Genomic DNA, 18,098 nt, shown 5'->3' on the forward strand with positions numbered 1-18,098 from the left:
TTTCTCCTTAAAAAAAACTCTGTAATGACTCCTAGTTTACTTTTTCTTTTTAATTATTTATTTGTGATTTTTTTTTGCCTCCAGGCTATTTTCACTTTTGTTGCTCTTGTTTACCGTTGTTGTTACTGCTGTCGTTGTTGGATAGGACAGAGAGAAATCGAGAGGGGGGAAGAGAAAGATAGAGACCTGCTTAACTGCTTGTGAAATGACCCCCCTGCAGTTGGGGAGCCGGGGGCTCAAACCGGGATCCTTACACCCGTCCTTGCGCTTCACACCATGTGAGCTTAACCCGCTGCACTACCGCCCGGCCCCCATTTGTGAATGTTTTTACTTATGGGGGGCAGTTAATGGTTGACACATACATACAACCTTTTATCTCCCATCTCCCCATGATAGGTGTTTAGGTATGTCTGCAAGACGCTTGCTCTCCAACCTAGGCCCCTCTCCCCCACCATACACCAGGACCCCAACACCCCTCCATCCCATCTCTTTCTCTTCTGTCCCAGAGTCCTTTGCTTTGGTGCAATATACCACACCCACTCCAAGTTTCACCTTGTGTTTTCCCCTTACGTTTTTTTCCCCTGACTTTATACCTATCATTCATATTTTTCCTTCTCTTTCTGGCTTACGTCATTCAACATGATACATTCAAGTTCTAACCAAGATATACTCTGAAGAAGATGATGTCATCATTTTAAAAAATTTATTTATTATTTATTACTGGATAGAGACAGCGAGAAATTGGGGGGTAGAGACGGAGGGAGACAGAGAGACACCTGCAGCCCTGCTTCACCACTTATGAAGCTTTCCCTCTGCAGGTGTGGACCAGGGGCTTGAACCTGGTTCCATGCTCACTGTAGTGTGTGTACTTAACCAGGTACGCCACCACCTGGCCCCTGTGTCATCATTTTTAACAGCTGCATAGTAACCCACTAGGTATACATACCTATTTGAGAATATTTAAAATGTAAGCCTTTCCAAATGTACATAAATTAAAATATAATTAATCTCTGATATATCTTTCCATATTTATTGTTGTATGCTTTACATTGGGTTGTTCTAGCTCTCCCCCTGCCAAGAAAATTGGTTCAGTCCTGCTAGTTTCGCAGGCCCGTTTGTCCCTGCCCCGGAGGAACCCCAAGAGGGTTCCAGAGTTGCAGAGTTCGAGAGTGCTTGGCGCCGTCGCGGGGGAAAGAGGCAACAGAGTTCTGTTTGGTGATTAGTTTGTCTTAGTTTATGAATTGTTCCTGAATAAAGAAATACAGCTTCCCTGCCCAGCCATATGTCTCTGGTCATCTCTGTTACCCGCCCGTGAAGCTAGCCCGGCCAGCTAGAGCCTCCGAATTTTAACAACAAATGGCGCCCACGTGGACCTGACCTGCGCATCTCTCAGATAAGTGAAGACAATTTGGCTACCTATGTACTATGGCCTTCTCTTCTGCTTGTGAAGAGATCTCCAAAGGCCTCTGCTCTTTCTTCACGAGACTGTTTTGCTGTTTCTGGAACATTTATCTCTGGACCACTCTGTGGTTTCCACTCGCTCGGGCGAACTCAGAACAGCCAGCAGGAATAGCCAGCGGGTGGGAGGCGAGGCGCGGAGCTGCTGTTTCCACCTGGTTAAACAGCCAGCCAGCAGGCTGCGCCCAGACAACCCCGCGCACCGCGCCCGCAGCCCCATAGCCCTGCAGCCCGCAGGAGGCCGACGCCAGCACACAGGAGCCCAACGCCACCACACAGGAGCCCAATGTCAACACGCTGGAGCCCGATGCCACCACGCAGGAGCCCAATGCCAGCACGCAGGCCAGCCCACAGGAGCCGGCTCTCCACCGCGTGGCGCAGGACACGACGCGGGATCCCTCCACGCTGCTCGGCCACTGCGAGCAGGGCAGCAGATATGACAGGGCCATGGAACAGGGCAGCAGACATGGCAGGGCCATGGGGCAGGGCCGCAGTGGCCTATCATGGCCGCCACCCCTGGGTACCTCGGCCCACGCCTTCTACAAGGCTGGCCCGCCCGCCCTCATGCTATGAATTCTGGAACGATCCCGGACCTCCCGGACCCCTGGGCTCCCTGCCGAAACTGGGCACACGAGATTTCCAGCTGCCGGTCCGGTCTGAAGGCAGATAAGCTGTAGTACACAGAGATTTGTACAGAGATCGCAACCTGAAATTCCTAGAAGTAAAGCTGCCCAAGAGACCACCACTGGACAATGCACCCCCCCAACAACTAAGACAGTACATATCTAAATTCGTGTTTGAAATGACATGTCTTCGTAACAAAGGTTTCTCTCCTTGTGCATTAATGACCATGTTTATGTGTATGTTTAAAGTTTGGTAAACAGTAACTTTAAGGCTAAATTCTTACTAGCCAAAGTTAAATGAAAAAGGTTTCAACGTAATTCTCATAAAGATAAAATTAACTTACATTTAAAGTCTGAGGTAAAAATTAGTTAACAATCAATATATTTTAACTAAGTTGGTCTAAACAAAAGGTTAAATAGACTTGTTGATATGTAAAACTCTCCATTACCTTCTCTATTAGAATTGATAGATTACACAATGGCTATGCTAATTATTCTCATGCCTGAGGTTTCCTTTCCTGCGCACACCTAGGGTGTGTCTCCATCTTGAATGGGTGTAACAAAAGGTTAAAAAGACGTTGTTGATATGTAAAAGTCTCAAATTCCTTCTCTATTAGAAATTTTAGATTACGCTATGATTATGCTAATAACAAGTTTTGTTTCATAGTAAGTAAATTGCAGCCAGCTGCCTTTGGGACTCTAGGCCGTTCCCCACCCCCATGCAAATGCCTGTCGAGGCAAGTACGCCCCCCAGAGGCAAGAAATGTTTTTTTTTTAAGCTGATAAAGTTTTGCCCACAGAGGCAAGAAATGGCCCCTTCAGGCCTTCCCTTGGCAGCACACTGGTTCTTGTTACTTGCTTACATGTTTCTCCATGTTTGTGCCAGTTTTTTTTAAATGCCTGTATGATAGAGGTTTCTGTTCACCCCACACCCTTGATACTGTAGTCATTTAGTTAAAAAGAAAAGGGGGAATTGTTGTATGCTTTACATTGGGTTGTTCTAGCTCTCCCCCTGCCAAGAAAATTGGTTCAGTCCTGCTAGTTTTGCAGGCCCGCTTGTCCCTGCCCCGGAGGAACCCCGAGAGGGTTCCAGAGTTGCAGAGTTCGAGAGTGCTTGGCGCCGTCGCGGGGGAAAGAGGCAACAGAGTTCTGTTTGGTGATTAGTTTGTCTTAGTTTATGAATCGTTGTTCCTGAATAAAGAAATACAGCTTCCCTGCCCAGCCGTATGTCTCTGGTCGTCTCTGTTACCCGCCCGTGAAGCTAGCCCGGCCAGCTAGAGCCTCCGAATTTTAACAACAATTTATTAAACTTGTTTCAGTACCAACCTTTTTTTTTTTTTTTTTTTTTTTTTTGCTGAGAAATTGTGGCACATCCAAGATGTTGTTTTTGCTGCCACAGTTATCACGAGGGCTCAGTACCTGCAAGAGAAATCCACTTCTCCCAGTGGCCATTTTTCCTTTTTCTTTTATTTGATAGTATAGAGAAATTGAGAGGGGAAGGAGAGGTAGAGCGGTAGAAAGACACCTGTAGACCTGCTTCATCGAGTGTGAAGCTTCCTCCCTGCAGATGGGGTAGGGGCTTGAACCCAGGTCCTTGAGCATTGGAAAGTGTGCACTCAACTGGGTACCACCATCTGCCCCCCTTCCATTGTTTCATCCCTAAAAAATATTTCTCTGAAACAACACATTTTCTGACATAAGTCTGCATTATCACGTACAACACGCCTAACAGCGTACTGCATACTTAAGACCATGCTCAGGTTCCCTGGTTTGTCTGTAGTGGGTTGCCATGGTGCCACCCTGCTCTCTTAATGAAGCCCCATTATTAGCTGAACTTTCTCTATATAGAACTTTGCCTTCACTCTCTTAGTGCTAACCTGAAATATCTAGCTAGTTCTTGAGTCATTAAGATCCCAAATTTTGCTTTCTTCTTACCTAAGGTTCTTCCTATTATTTCCCTAAGATGTTTAATCAAGCAGTCTTCTTCCTCCTTAAGAAGATTAGCCTAATTCCCTTTTCCCAGTATTACTGAGAAATAATTGGCATGCATCATAGTATGAGTTCAAGGAATATAGCAACACAAAGGGTTTAATTCACATATAGTGTGAAATAATTACCATGATACGTTCAGTTAAAAGTCCATCTTCTCATATCAATACAATGAAAGGGGGGGTTATCCTTGTGATGAGAATTCTTAGGCTTTACTCTCAGCCGCTTTCCTGTGGATCATGTAGCTGTGTTACTAGACTCCTCGTGTTGTTCAGTGCACCCCTACGAGGAGTGATTGAGTGGTTTAGCATTCAGGGAGGGTCTCCCAGTTCTGCATGAACCACTCTGATTGTAGTGAGGTGTAGTGGGGAGATGGAGAAACTATCTACCTTCTTTGCCACTGCACATTGGGGTCTGGATGTGTTCACTCAGTGTGTGGAAATTGGGAAAACACTGCTTTGCCAGAAAATAAATCAGATGTGCTATAGAGTCACTTAAATGTGAAGACCTGGGGGCCAGGCGGTAGCGCAGTGGGTTAGCGCACATGGCGCCAAGTGCAAGGACCGGCGTAAGGATCCTGGATGGAGCCCAGGGCTCCCCACCTGCAGGGGAGTCACTTCACAAGCGGTGAAGCAGGTCTGCAGCTGTCTTATCTTTGTCTCCCCTTCTCTGCCTTCCCCTCCTCTCTCCGTTTCTCTCTGTCCTATCTAACAACGACAGCAATAACAATAATAATAACAAGGGCAACAAAAGGGAAAAATGGCCTCCAGCAGCAGTGGATTCGTAGTGCAGGCACTGAGCCCCAGTGATAACCCTGGAGACAAAAAAAAAAAAAGTAAAGAAAGGCCTGTGGTTCTGAAAGCAGCAACACAGTATTGTAATCCCCAGCCCATTAAACTTCAGTGGCTAGCGTATGACTGGGGCCATGATGGCCTGCCAGGGATGCAGCTAAAGTTCCTCTTCCTGCCTCTCTGAAGCCAACACCTCAGCATGTCCTGCCCTGCCTCAGGCACTAAAAGTGACTGACTGGACTGGCCCATGTTCAGCGGGGAAGCAATTACAGAAGCCAGACCTTCCACCTTCTGCATCCCACAACGACCCTGGGTCCATGCTCCCAGAGGGATAGAGAATGGGAAAGCTATCAGGGGAGGGGATGAGATATGGAGATCGGGTGGTGGGAATTGTGTGGAGTTGTACCCCTCCTATCCTACGGTTTTGTTAATGTCTCCTTTCTTAAATAAATAAATAAATAATAATAAAGTGACTGGCTGGGAGGGGGGCTGAGGAGCTTAGGCAGTCAGGTGAACTTCTTGTTGATATCAATTGAACATAGACTTCATTCAGTGAAATGCAAGATAGTAAACGTGTACACATGGCCACCTTCTTTTCGATGATATCAGTTTGATTTTGTTGTCTCCTTCAGTTCTTCCACAGTTTGAATCTTACCTTTTTGATTTTTTTTTAGACTGTCTTGAGCCTCTTCAAGTTTTTCACCATGAATGATTGTGTAGGACTGGATAGGTATATTATTTGAAGTCTCACTGACTGAGAAATTGGAGGTAAGGAATGCTTATCTGTGTGTCTATATTCCTACAGTGTGTTAGAGAAAAAAAAAATCCCCAAATATGCGTTTCCATTAAATTGTTTATCTCACTCCATTTCTCCTTGTTCCTATTCTGCACTTAAGAGCAAGGATGTGCAGGTGATTTCATGTGTCTAGGTGTAGACCCTCAGTCAATTCTAGGTACAGTTTTACTATTAGAAACTACACTAGCAAATGGAACAATAATTTTGTGGTGGATTTTCAGTGGAAGAAACTAATCCTACCCAGGTCCCAGATCCCCAGAGGGGGAGCTGCTGGAGCTTGAAAGGCCTGCCCCTGGGAACAAGAGGGTCTGTGCGAATATACTGATTTTCCACCTTTTCATTTTTACTGAAAATTTTCCTCTTGCAGCCAGGCAGTGGTGCATCTGGTTAGCACACACATTACAGTGCACAAGGACCCAGGTTCAAGCTCCTGTTCTCCACCTGCAAGTGGTGAAGCAGGGCTGCAGTTTTCTGTTTCCCTCTCTACCCCCTACTCTACTCTCAAGTTCTCTTTGTCTCTATCCAATAATAAAAATATACATAAAAAAGATAATTTGCTCCCTAACAATTTTTTTTTTGATAGGACAGAGAGAAATTGAGAAGGGGATGTAAAGGGATAGACAAACAGACACCTGTAGTTCGGCTTCACCACTTAGGAAGCTTCTACTCTGCAGCTGGGAACCAGGGCTTGAATCCTGGTCCTTGCATATGGTAACATGTGAGTTTAGCCAGGTGTGCCACCATTCAGTGCCCTATTGGAATTTTCTTATCCTGAAAACCAGGTTCATTTAATAACCAAGTTGTATAGAAGATAAGCCCATCAATAGTATTATGAACAAATAAGGGCATGATTTTTAAAAGTGGTATTATAACAGAATCCTTGCTTTGAGTCATTGGTAGATAATATCAGCTTTGATTTCTAGTTTGCTTCTCTGCCTTATAAAACATATCCACTCTTATTGATGGTTGTTTCCTACTATAGTAGCATAGGTTTGGGTATATGTTGTGAAATAAATACTGGACAGATGTTTTAAGACCTTTTTAAGAATCTTGGCTTTTTAGCAAGTTTTTTTTCCAGAGCCAAGTCCTTTCACATGCACTCTGGGCTGCTGCTTCAATGACAGAGAGAAGAGAGGAGAGGAAAAGAGGAGAGAGCGTGCACATAGCTCAGGACCATCCTCAGTGCACGTCACATCCTGTGTGCTGCTGGTACTAGAACCTGGGCTGTGTGCATACAAGGCATGTGCACTACTTAGTAAGCTAGGTCTCTTGACACGTTGAGCAAAGGTTTTTTTAAACCCTTCTAGTTCTCAGTTACTTCTTTCACAGTTACAGGGGACTGTACTGAAATCAGGTTCAGAATTACTCAGCTCTGGCACTGTTGACACTGTGGGCCAGAATATTCTTTGTTGATAGACAGTCCTGTCCTGTCCTGTCCTGTCCTGTCCTGTCCTGTCCTGTCCTGTCCTGTCCTGTCCTGTAGAACCACCAAGTTGCTAGCAGTACTCCTTCTATGCCTGTCTGGGAAACAACCATGGATTTCTCCAGACGTTGCCAAGTTTGAAAACTACCACATTAACTGCTGTATAGGATTTCTTCCTTCATAATTCTGTAGTATTTCTTGATCTAGTTACTTTGGTGCTGGTACTTTGGGCCTGTTATGATTCCACTGCTCCCAGTGGACTTTTTTTTTTCAGTTTCAGATAGAGACAGGGAAGGAGAGACAGAGAGGAGAGAGAGGAGAGACAGCATAGCACTGCTTGAGCATTCCTGAAGCTGCCCTGCATGGTGCCCCCATGTGGCACCAGAGGTGTGAATCCAGGTCTTCATGGATGGTAAAGTATCCACCATAGTGGGTGACCTATCTTCTGACCCCCTATATTTTTTATTTTTAAAAATTCCCATTTGTCTTTGCAACCCAGTGTAAATGTTTTCTTTTCCACTAAGCTTTTCTCAGTGCCCCTTTCCCTTATTTTACCTTAATGTTGTTTTTTTTTTTTTCTGATAGCTTGTTATGGGATTTTACTCTTATAACTACTAGCATGTTTCACTTCTGGGGACATGAACCTTGGACATGTATGTCCAAGCTCAGTAGTGAGTGTTCAGAGTTTATTAAATGGATGGGTGGTGGTAGTTTAGGAGTGTTATTGAGTTAGAAATTGTTAAATACATTTGTAGTAGTCATTTTATGAGACTGAGTACTCAGTTTTCTTAACTTTTTTGAAGGCAAGAGCCTCCAGTAGGATGTGTGGTACCCGAGCTCACCAAACACATGGAGGCAGCATTTGAGAAAAAATAAAATAATAAAATTAAGTTTCAGCTTTTATATCTAGAGGATTCTCCAATAACTCTACTTTGTCAATTCGAAAAGCTGCCATCTTTTCAAATAGAAACAGAAAGAGAAGGTAATAAGTATTTTTCTTACATATTGATAGTCTACGAAATGCCACCCCATATTCTCTTTTTATTTATAAAAAGGAAACACTGACAAAACCATAGGATAAGGGAGGTACAACTCCACACAATTCCCACCACCAGAACTCCGTATCCCATCCCCTCTCTTGATAGCTTTCCTATTCTTTAACCCTCTGGGAGCATGGACCCAGGGTCATTGTGGGATGCAGGTGGAAGGTCTGGCTTCTGTAATTGCTTCCCCGCTGAACATGGGCATTGACTGCCACCCCATGTTCTAAGTCCATATTTTTCAATGCAACATGTGCCGATAATGCACACACATACCTCAAACCAGTTTTCAAATCAATATTTGCCATTACCACGTGCGAAGCTCTGGATGTTTTCTGTGATGTTTCTTTTTTTCCTTACTTTTCATCACCTGGTAAGCTTATCATTGAGCTCATTAGTAGATCACAACCCACCTTCTGAAAAGCAATTTCCTAAGAATCTCCTAAAGTCCTGTGGAGACAATCTATCTCTGGCATGTCACCAAGAGGTTGTCCTGCCTTTTCTTTAAAATACTGTCATTAAGGATTTGTCAACAAAGGCCTTGGACTATCTCAAACTAGCGCCAAACATTTCCAGTTACTTTTCAGTCCTATACTTTATTTACATGAAATTTTTAGTGTGTATCAGCCACTGTAGTGTACAGAGCATATTTATTTTTATTTTTCAAGATTTATAGTGAAACCTAGAGGAGAATAAAATTAAAAGGCATTATTTCAAAGGCTGAAAGTGGTAGTGAGCGCGCACATGCACGCACACACACACGCACACACACACAGACTTTTATGGGCATTTAGGATGGGGAGAAAGTTGTGCTGATTCAGGTTCATAGGAGAGGACTAACATAAACGGGGAGTAGATTTTGCAGTGTCACATCAGATTGTTGGGAAAAGCTGTTACACATGGTAGAAAATGGCATTCAAATAGATACATAGTACTATTTACTCTTATTTAAAGTTTGTCGGGTAATATTCAAGATAAAGTAACTTAGAAGTTTTAAAAAAAGTTTGCTATAGCACTGCAAATAAACAGTATAATCAGTATATGTTATTTTATCTCTATAATGATTATGAAATGTTGTGTCAACAAATTAACTAGAAACTTCTATATGCATGGTGCCTTAGAGATAAATAAGTTCATATTTGTTCTAAAATAATAAATTCAGCATTAATTAGTAGTTTTACAAATACATAGTTTCTAAATGGTAGAGAGAATAATGTTTGTCTGTCAAAACAAACCATTATAGCTACTACTACCCTGTTTACTAATTCCCTGTTTGTGTAATGCAAATAGGTTTCATATGGTTAACATTTTTTAAGTTATATATTATTTGACTGTACATAAAATTTTTTATTCATCTTAGAAAAATCCAGACTTCATTCTACTAAATAGAATGGGGAGGGGGGACGGTGGCTCAGAATAGTAAATCACAACCAGATAAACTGCCAAGGCATAAGTAAAAAGTAGTAGACTGGGAGTCGGGCGGTAGCGCAGCGGGTTAAGCACACGTAGTGCAAAGTGCAAGGACTGGCATAAGGATCCCGGTTCAAGCCCCTGGCTCCCCACCTGCAGGGGAGTCGCTTCACAGGTGGTGAAGCAAGTTTGCAGGTGTTTTTCTCTCCCCCTGTCTTCCCCTCCTCTCTCCATTGCTCTCTGTCCTATCCAACAACGACGGCATCAATTAACAACAATAACTACAACAATAAAACAACAAGGGCAACAAAAGGGAATAAATAAATAAATATTTTTTTAAAAAGCAGTGGCCTTTCTTTCTTTTTATTAAATTTATTTATTAAAAAAGTAGTAACTTTTTGCTGCTCTTCTTGCCTCTGGTCTTGCCTATGTCTATGTCATAGTCTCACTACTTTATTTCAAATGCTGAAAGGCAGTAAGATATAAAGCAGGATAAATTGTTTAATAAACAGGAGCCCAAAAGATAGGAATAGAAAAGATGAAATTAGGGGGTCTTCCTAGGAAGAAACTAGGAAGTCTACTTTAGATATGTTCCAAAGGGCCCGTGACTTTAGTATTTTTTTTGCCTGAGCCTGATAGCTAACATGCAGGTGGTCTAAAAATACTAGATACTAAATACTTCCGTCTAGGAACATGTTGTCAGAGTTTAAAATAGGGCTAGAAAGCTGGATTAGGGCAGAGGGTAGCTGGATTTTTAATCATTTTCTATATTGAATTGGGGAAGTTAGCAGAAACATAACTGTTTTCTCAGATTTTTACACTACTGAAAAGAAGGGACTCATAGAGCTAGATATGTGACTAACTCCTGTATCAGCAGTCTTGGAGTTACTGCAGTAGGTAGAGTGCCCAGCTTACAAGATTTATCCTTGGTGTTGCATATACCACAGATGCCCTGGGTCTCTCGCACATATAAGTCTTTTTTTTTTTTTTTTTTTTCTCAATAGGGTTATCTCTAGGGCTTGGTGCCTACATGACTCTGCCATTTCTGGTAGACATGTTTTCCCTCTCTTCCTTCCTTTTTTTTTTTTTAATAGAGGGTGAGATGGGGGGAAGGAGAGACACCTGCAGCACTTCTCCACTCATAAAGCTTCACCCCTGCAAGTGGGGATCAGGGTCCTTGTGCATTGTAATGCGTGCACTCTACCAGGTGAGTTACCACCCAGCCCCAATAAATAAAACATAAAAAAAACTGCTGTGCCAGACTCATAAGCCATCTTGAAGAGTTTTTACTACCTTTTTTTTTATATAAAGAATAGTCTGCAGGGAGTCGGACGGTAGCGCAGTGGGTTAAGCGCACGTGGTGCTAATCGCAAGGACCAGTGTAAGGATCCTGGTTTGAGCCCCCAGCTCCCCATCTGCAGGGGGGTCGCTGCAGAAGCGGTGAAGCAGGTCTGCAGGTATCTATCTTTCTCCCCTTCTCTGTCTTCCCCTCCTCTCTCCATTTCTCTCTGTCCTATCCAACAACAGTGACATCAATAACAACAACAATCACTACCACAATAAAATAATGGGCAACAAAAGAAAATAAATATTTTTTTTAATAAAAAGAATAGTCTGCAGTAGCGTGGACTTCTCTTCTACCCACACCCAATTTCTTCAGTTATCAGTAGCGTACATTAGCTTGGTATATTTGTTAAAACTAGCCAATGTTAAGGCGCTAGCAAATGATATTAGTTCAGAAAACTTTATTCCTATTTCCTTATTTTTTACCTAATGCTTTTTTTTTTCTGTTTCAGGATTCCACAAGGATACCACATTACTTCTAGTCATCATGTCTCCTTAGGCTTTTCTCGGCTGCAACTGTCTCAGCTTTGACTTGTTTTGATGACCTTGTCAGTTTTGAGGGAAATAGATCAGGTATTTTATAGAACATACCTGTGTTGGGATTTGGCTGATGGTTTCTCATGGATCAACTGGGTTATGAGTTCTGGGGAGGAAGGCTGCAAAAGTACCATTATCGAATTCTCATCCTGTCATCTGTCATATTACCTGTATGATTTGTCACTGTTGATGTTGCTTTTGGTCATCTGGCTGACAAGGTGTTAGTCAGGTTTCTCCTCTGTGAAGTGGCTCTTTTGAATAATTGTTTTTGGCTTCACTGCTCCAGGCTGACTTTTTCACATCCAATGAGACAGACAGAGAGGGAAAGAAAACAGACTGGACAGTCGCACACCTAGTTGAGTACACACCTCACGATTCACCTGGGTCTCCTTCCCCATCAGTCCCCACCTGCAGGGGGAAAGCTTCAGAAGCATTGAAGCAATGCTATGTGTGTCTCCTTTTCTCTACTTCTCCTCTCCTCTCAATTTCTGTCAATCAATAATTACATACTTAAGAGGGGGTCTGGGCAGTGGCACACCTGGTTGAGTACACATGTTACAATGCAAAAGGACCTGGGTTCAAGTCCCCAGTCCCCCCTGCAGAGGGGAAGCTTTGAAAGTGGTAAAGCAGTGCTGCAGGTGTAAAGGCTGAACAGTGCTCTGATAAAAATAAATAATAAAATAAGATTTTTTAAAAGAAGCATTCTAACATTTTGTAATCACGAAGAAATTACTAAATTTGAGAGTGTTATACGTAGTGAAATGCTTATTGGTTATAAATAGCAGCTACTGCTTATGTGTGAATATTTGTTCTGGGCTGAGTGTATTAACCACTACTAAACTTACATCATAATCCCAAGGAGAGTACTATTTTATTAGTTTAGCTCCTACTTTTGAAAAAGTGGGTCTGCTGTTAATCATCTTTTCAGATAGTAGTCATCTTTGTAGGTATGAATCCCTGCTTCACCACTTGTGAAGCTTTCCCCCTGAAGGTGGGGGCCAGGGGCTTGAACCCGGATTCCTGCACACTGTAGTGTGTGCACTTAACCGGTGTGTCACTGTCTGGCCCCCTTTCTTTTTATTTTAATAAGAGAACAATCAGAGAGAAAGACCAGAGTATTGGTCAGGCTTCTGGTGGTGCTGGGGAATTGAACCAGGGCCCTAGAAGCCTCAGATATGAAAATCTTTTGCTTAACCATTGTGCTGTCTTTCCAGCCTTACTTGTTCATTTTGATCTTTTTAAGATAAAATCAGGCAGAGAAAGAGAGTAAAAGACCACAGCACCGGGAGCTGGGCAGTAGCACAGTGGGTTAAGCACACATGGCATAAAGCGCAAGGACCAGAATAAGGATCCCAGTTCGAGGCCCCGGCTCCCCACCTGCAGGGGGTCACTTCACAGGCGGTGAAGCAGGTCTGCAGGTGTCTATCTCTCCTCCTGTCTTCCCCTCCTCTCTCGATATTTCTCTGTCCTATCCAACAACACCAGCTATAATAACAATAACCACCACCACCACCACCACCACCACAAGGGCAACAAAATGGGAAAAATAGCCTCCAGGAGCAGTGGATTCATAGTGCTAGCACCAAGCCCCAGTGATAACCCTGGAGGCAAAAAATATATATATTTATTATATATCTATATAAATAAAATGTATTTATTCATATATATATATATCCACAGTACCAAAGCTTCCTTCAGTGTTGTGGGGGCTGAGCTTATACCTGGCTTGTACACATGGCAAAGCAGCGCACTCTCTAAATGAGTCATTTCACTGGGCCAGTTGAGTTCAGTTTTGAAGATGCTTTTTACTGTTTATTTTTTTCAAAAGTATTTGCACCCAGTTTTTACAATTAAAACAACTTCTTGCTGGTAGTTCTGTCTCTTGCATGTCTTAAAAAGGCTTATTTTTTAAGAATTCTTTTATTCCTGCCCTTCACCTTTCAGATGCTTTAACCCCGTGTTTATATGATGAACTGGTGAGGATTTCTCAGTCAAAGAAAGGTGCTCATCATTACTACCAGAAGCATAGAGGAAAAACATGGACTTGGGAGTATCACAGTCCTACCATATGCCATTATCTGCGTTGACTTTCTTATATGTGAAATGAGGATAATCATTACTTTTAAGGGCGTTGTTACTCGGACATGGTAGCTGATAATTACATTTTTAGATCAATCTTATTGTGGAATTATGGATTTACAAGACTCCCCATTATAGGTATCAACACACTATACCCTCCTCCTCGGCAGTCCTCTTCTTCCACTGTAGGACACTGGGAACCCATCCGCCTTTCAAAGCTCTACCCCCAGCCCTCTCTTCGTAGTTCTTGGGTCTGCTTCAATACAACACAGCTAGTCTAAGTGTAACCTTCTATTTGCCTTTCTTGGTTTAAGTCTCACCTATGAGTCAGAAAATCTAGTCTTCCTCCTTGCTTATTTCACTTAACGTGATCTCTTCAAGTTTCAAGTTGTAGAAGAGGAATATCTGGATGATATGGCAGCCCCATTTTTATGTTTTAAGGGTCTCCAGGCTCTTTTCCACAGGGATGGACTAATGTATATTCCCTCCAACAGTGTAGGAGGGTTCTCTTTTCACCACGTCCTTGTTAATGTAGGGTGTTCTCAAAGGGGAGAGGTGGTCTATTATTGTCTTGATTTCCTTTTTTCCTCCCACCAGGAATAATCACTAGGTTTGCATGATTCCTCCAGTCCCAATGAACTGTTTTTTTCCCAGTAACAAAGTGAGACAAAGAAGGATAGAGACCACAGCACTACTTCACCACTTGCGAAGCTTCCACTATGCAGATATTCCTATGTAGTGGTCAGGGACTAGAACCCAGATCCTTGTGCGTGGCATAGAGTGTGCTCTACCTGGTGAGCTATCTCCTGGCTGCCTAGATTTATTTATTCCTTTTGTTGCCCTTGTTTTATTGTTGATGTCATCGTTGTTGGATAGGACAGAGAGAAATGGAGAGAGGAGGGGAAGACGGGGGGAGAGAAAGACAGACACCTGCAGACCTGCTTCACCGCCTGTGAAGTGACTCCCATGCAGGTGGGGAGCCGGGGGCTCGAACCGGGATCCTTACGCCTTGCACCACATGTGCTTAAATGCATTGCGCTACTGCCCGACTCCCTAGTTTTCTTTTCTTTTTTATTTTTTGCCACCAGAGTTATTGCTGGGGCTCAGTGTTAACCACTGTGCATCCACTGCTCCCGGCAGCCATTTATTCCCTTCTTTCTATTTTATTAGATAGAGAAAAATTGAGAGTGGTGGGGGAGATAGAGAATGATAATTACGTACAGACCTGCTTCACCACTTGTGAAGTATCCCCCAGTAGGTGGGGAGCAGGGGCTCGAACTCCAGTCCTTGGGCACGATAACACGTGTTCTCAATGAGGTGTACCACCCCCTAACACCCCCACCCAGTTTTCTTTTAATAGTGTCTTTTTACTTGATAGAAATGAGAGGGGAGGTGGAGATAGAGTCATCTGTAGCCCTGCTTCAACTACTCATGAAGCTTCTCCCCTGCATATGGGGACCAGAGGTTTGGACCCAGGTCCCTGTACATAGTACATCCAGGTACACCTCTACCCAGCTGTCTGTTGTTAACCCTTTAGATTCCAGAAATCATTTCCTACTAGGAAAGCTCTTTATCCTCTTTTTAATTCAAGATCTTATCTAAAGCCATTCCTCCCAGTGAATGCATTCCTTTTCTCCTCCCATATTACCTAACAAATATTCATAGAAGGGCCAGGCAGTGGTCACTGGTTAAGTGCCCACATAGAGTGCGCTCTACCTGGTGAGCTGTCTCCTGGCTGCCTAGCACCGAGTTTTCTTTTTTTTAATATTTATTTAATTTATTCCCTTTTTGTTGCCCTTGTTTTATTGGATGATTCTGAATTAAAGCCCTGAGAGGAGGCAGCACAAGGCATCTATGTACAGGATCATATTTCTGGGTTGGGTGCAGATTTCGTTTTAAATATTTTAAATTGAAATAAAGTAGTGAGACTGTGACATGAACATAGGCAAGACCAGAGGCAAGACGAGCAGCAAGAAGTTACTACTATGATGTTGATAAGAACACTATTTAAACATGCCCTGAACATTAATAACTAGTGCTCCCTGATTTGTTATTACTTTCCATTTAAATTGTACTTTGACCTTACTGTAACTTCTGCTTCACAGATAAGGCTGCAAAGACAGAAAGATTGAGTATCTTTCCTAAAGAATAATGTATAACAAAATAGAATACAAGGCATGACTCAGGCGACTTTACACTCTGTTGGTTACAAAAACATGGGAAAAATCAAGGATTATACCCTGGTTTCTAGTTCTGTGTTTAATTTTTTTATTATTATTATCAGGATTGTCACTGGGGCTTGATGCCAGCACTACATATCCATCCACTATTCCCTGTGGCCATTTTTTCCTTTTTTTTTTTTTTCTATTTTATTTGACAGGACAGAGAGAAATTGAAAGGAAGTAGGGAGAAAGATACGGACACCTGTAGACGTGCTTCATACTCATGAAGTATCCCCCCTGCAGATGGGGATCAGAGACTTGAACCCAAGTCCTTGTGCATGATAATGTGCGCACTCGACTGAGTGCACTACCACCCGGCCCCAGTGTTTGACATTTTTAATGACTGAAACAAAGCAGATTGAAACTCACAGCTTCTGAAAAGAACCATGTGTTCTTACCAGTCCTGTACCTCTCCTGAAACTTAGCCTTAGTCTCTTACTGGTCTTTAAGGCTAAGAGCTGAGTCTCTGAAGACATCCTTACTGGTGACAGTTTTGTCCTAAGGATTACGTAAAGTCCTTTCAGGGCATGATATGATTGTGGATATGAACTTTTATATAAGTCTTGATCTTTGACTTCTTAGCAGTTTTCTTCTTGCCCTTGGTGACTGTCACTTGTAGGGGTGGTGGTCAATTCCAGTTACCATGTAGGAGAGTTGTGAGTGCCATTATCAATGCTCTTCACCGTGACTACTTGGCTTCCAGAGTATGAATGGCTAGCACCAGCACTGCCTTCCCTTTGTGACAGCAAGCACTCAGTCCTACAGCAGATCGCTAGTTTTGTTGACTGAGTAACTAATAGTAACATTCATGGAGAGAACAAAGCATTTGGGGGAAGCACTGTGAGGAGTTCCTTTCTGGACATACTGACTAGCTAGCATCTTTTAAACATGTATCGAGGGTGCTGTGCAGCAGATGGTGCATAACCCATATTGGCCCTGTGTGCCTGGAGTCTTAGAGCCATGATGCTTAAACTAATTTGGGAATCATCAGTCTGTAAATGTTATTGGAACCTTTGCAGTGAGTGTGATCATTGAGCAAAAGAATATAGAATGGAAAAATGAGGCAGCTCTGGGAAAAAACCAGGGAAACTTTAATGTGACAAGTTAGTATGAAACCTGGTTAGTGTAATACATGGTACTGTGAAACAGGGAGTGGTCAGCAGTATCAGATGTTGCAGAGGCCATGGGGTGTACGGACCAGAAGTTCTATCCTCTGGGTTTGGCAGCAGAGAGGGTATTTCAGTGGAGCCGTGGTATATAGGAGCCATGGAGGACTGGAGCAGACCAAGACGTAAATTGCAGGGAGCAGAATTATATAAGATGGCCAGAAAGCCCACATATGAATAGGAAGTTACCTATATTCTTACACAATTTGAGTTCTCCTCATGTTCTTTATTTTATTTTTTCTTAGACATCTTGTTGATGGCTGGAATGTATTTAAATAGTCCCTCGTTGTTTTTTTTTTTTAACCTGTGGCAAGACAGAATCATACATAAAGGTTTGTGACTGACCACCTTGTAGACACAGAGTAGACATAGTCCTTTGATGGTCTTGGCTTGGAAGAGACAGACAAAGCTAGAAGCTCCGAAAAGCCAACAAATTTCGTGCAAATGACATGTCCTACCTCTAGGGAAAGTCAAATGTGATGTTATAGGGAATTAACCTTTTAAATTACCAAGTTAATATAAACCAACAAAAGTAATATAATGTTTTTCTTAAATTTAAAAAATTTTCTCTATAGGGAGTCAGGCGGTGGCGCAGCGGGTTAAGCTCACGTGGCGCAAAGCACAAGGACCGGCGTAAAGTTCCCGGTTCGAGCCCCCGGCTCCCCACCTGCAGGTGTCTGTGTTTCTCTACCCCTCTCTGTCTTCCCCTCCTCTCTCCATTTCTCTCTGTCCTATCCAACAACAATGACATCAATCCACAACAATGTTAAACAAGGGCAACAAAAGGGAAAATAAATATATATTTTTTAAAATGTTCTGTATAATTCTACACATTGCCACAGTAATGGCATGCTTAAACTTATAGAGCCTATTTATAAGATAATAGACTATTTGGTACGGGATGAGCTTTCCTGAATATGTGACTTATATGCAGGCCTTTATTTCTCAGTCTTTATTTTTTCTTAGAGACAGAGGCAGAGAGAGTGTGTGAAAGACAATAGCTTGGAAGCTGGGCTTGAACCTAGGTTGTATGTATGGCAACGCAGCATATTATCCAAGTGAGCTATTTTGCCAGCCCTTTATTTCTCATTCATAAAGATACTTTAACATCAAGTGAATGGCCATCTAGCAGAAATGTTGAGGCTGTATGGCATGTTTTCCCCCTTTAAAAATGGGAAATAGGAGCCAAGCTGTGGGGCACCTGGTTAAAGGCACACATT

At 42.7% G+C, this 18,098-nt stretch overlaps 1 protein-coding gene across 7 annotated transcripts in view; it reads left to right on the forward strand.

Moving 5' to 3' along the window:
* TAB3 (TGF-beta activated kinase 1 (MAP3K7) binding protein 3) overlaps nucleotides 1–18,098 on the forward strand; it is a 62,916-nt gene that overhangs the window by 21,483 nt on the left and 23,335 nt on the right. For 2 of the 7 annotated variants that reach the window (XM_060182763.1, XM_016186296.2), the window contains exons 2-3: nucleotides 5,536–5,629; nucleotides 11,327–11,447. The exons of 1 other annotated variant lie outside the window; for it this stretch is intronic. The gene's annotated coding sequence lies outside the window, so the exon portion shown is untranslated. Of the gene's footprint in view, nucleotides 1–5,535; nucleotides 5,630–10,624; nucleotides 10,738–11,326; nucleotides 11,448–17,123; nucleotides 17,211–18,098 lie in introns of all 7 variants that reach the window. 4 more of the 7 variants (XM_060182765.1, XM_060182764.1, XM_060182766.1 and 1 more) reach the window with 4 other exon arrangements.

Source organism: Erinaceus europaeus, chromosome X, assembly GCF_950295315.1.
Source record: "Erinaceus europaeus chromosome X, mEriEur2.1, whole genome shotgun sequence".
Lineage (NCBI taxonomy): Eukaryota > Metazoa > Chordata > Mammalia > Eulipotyphla > Erinaceidae > Erinaceus > Erinaceus europaeus.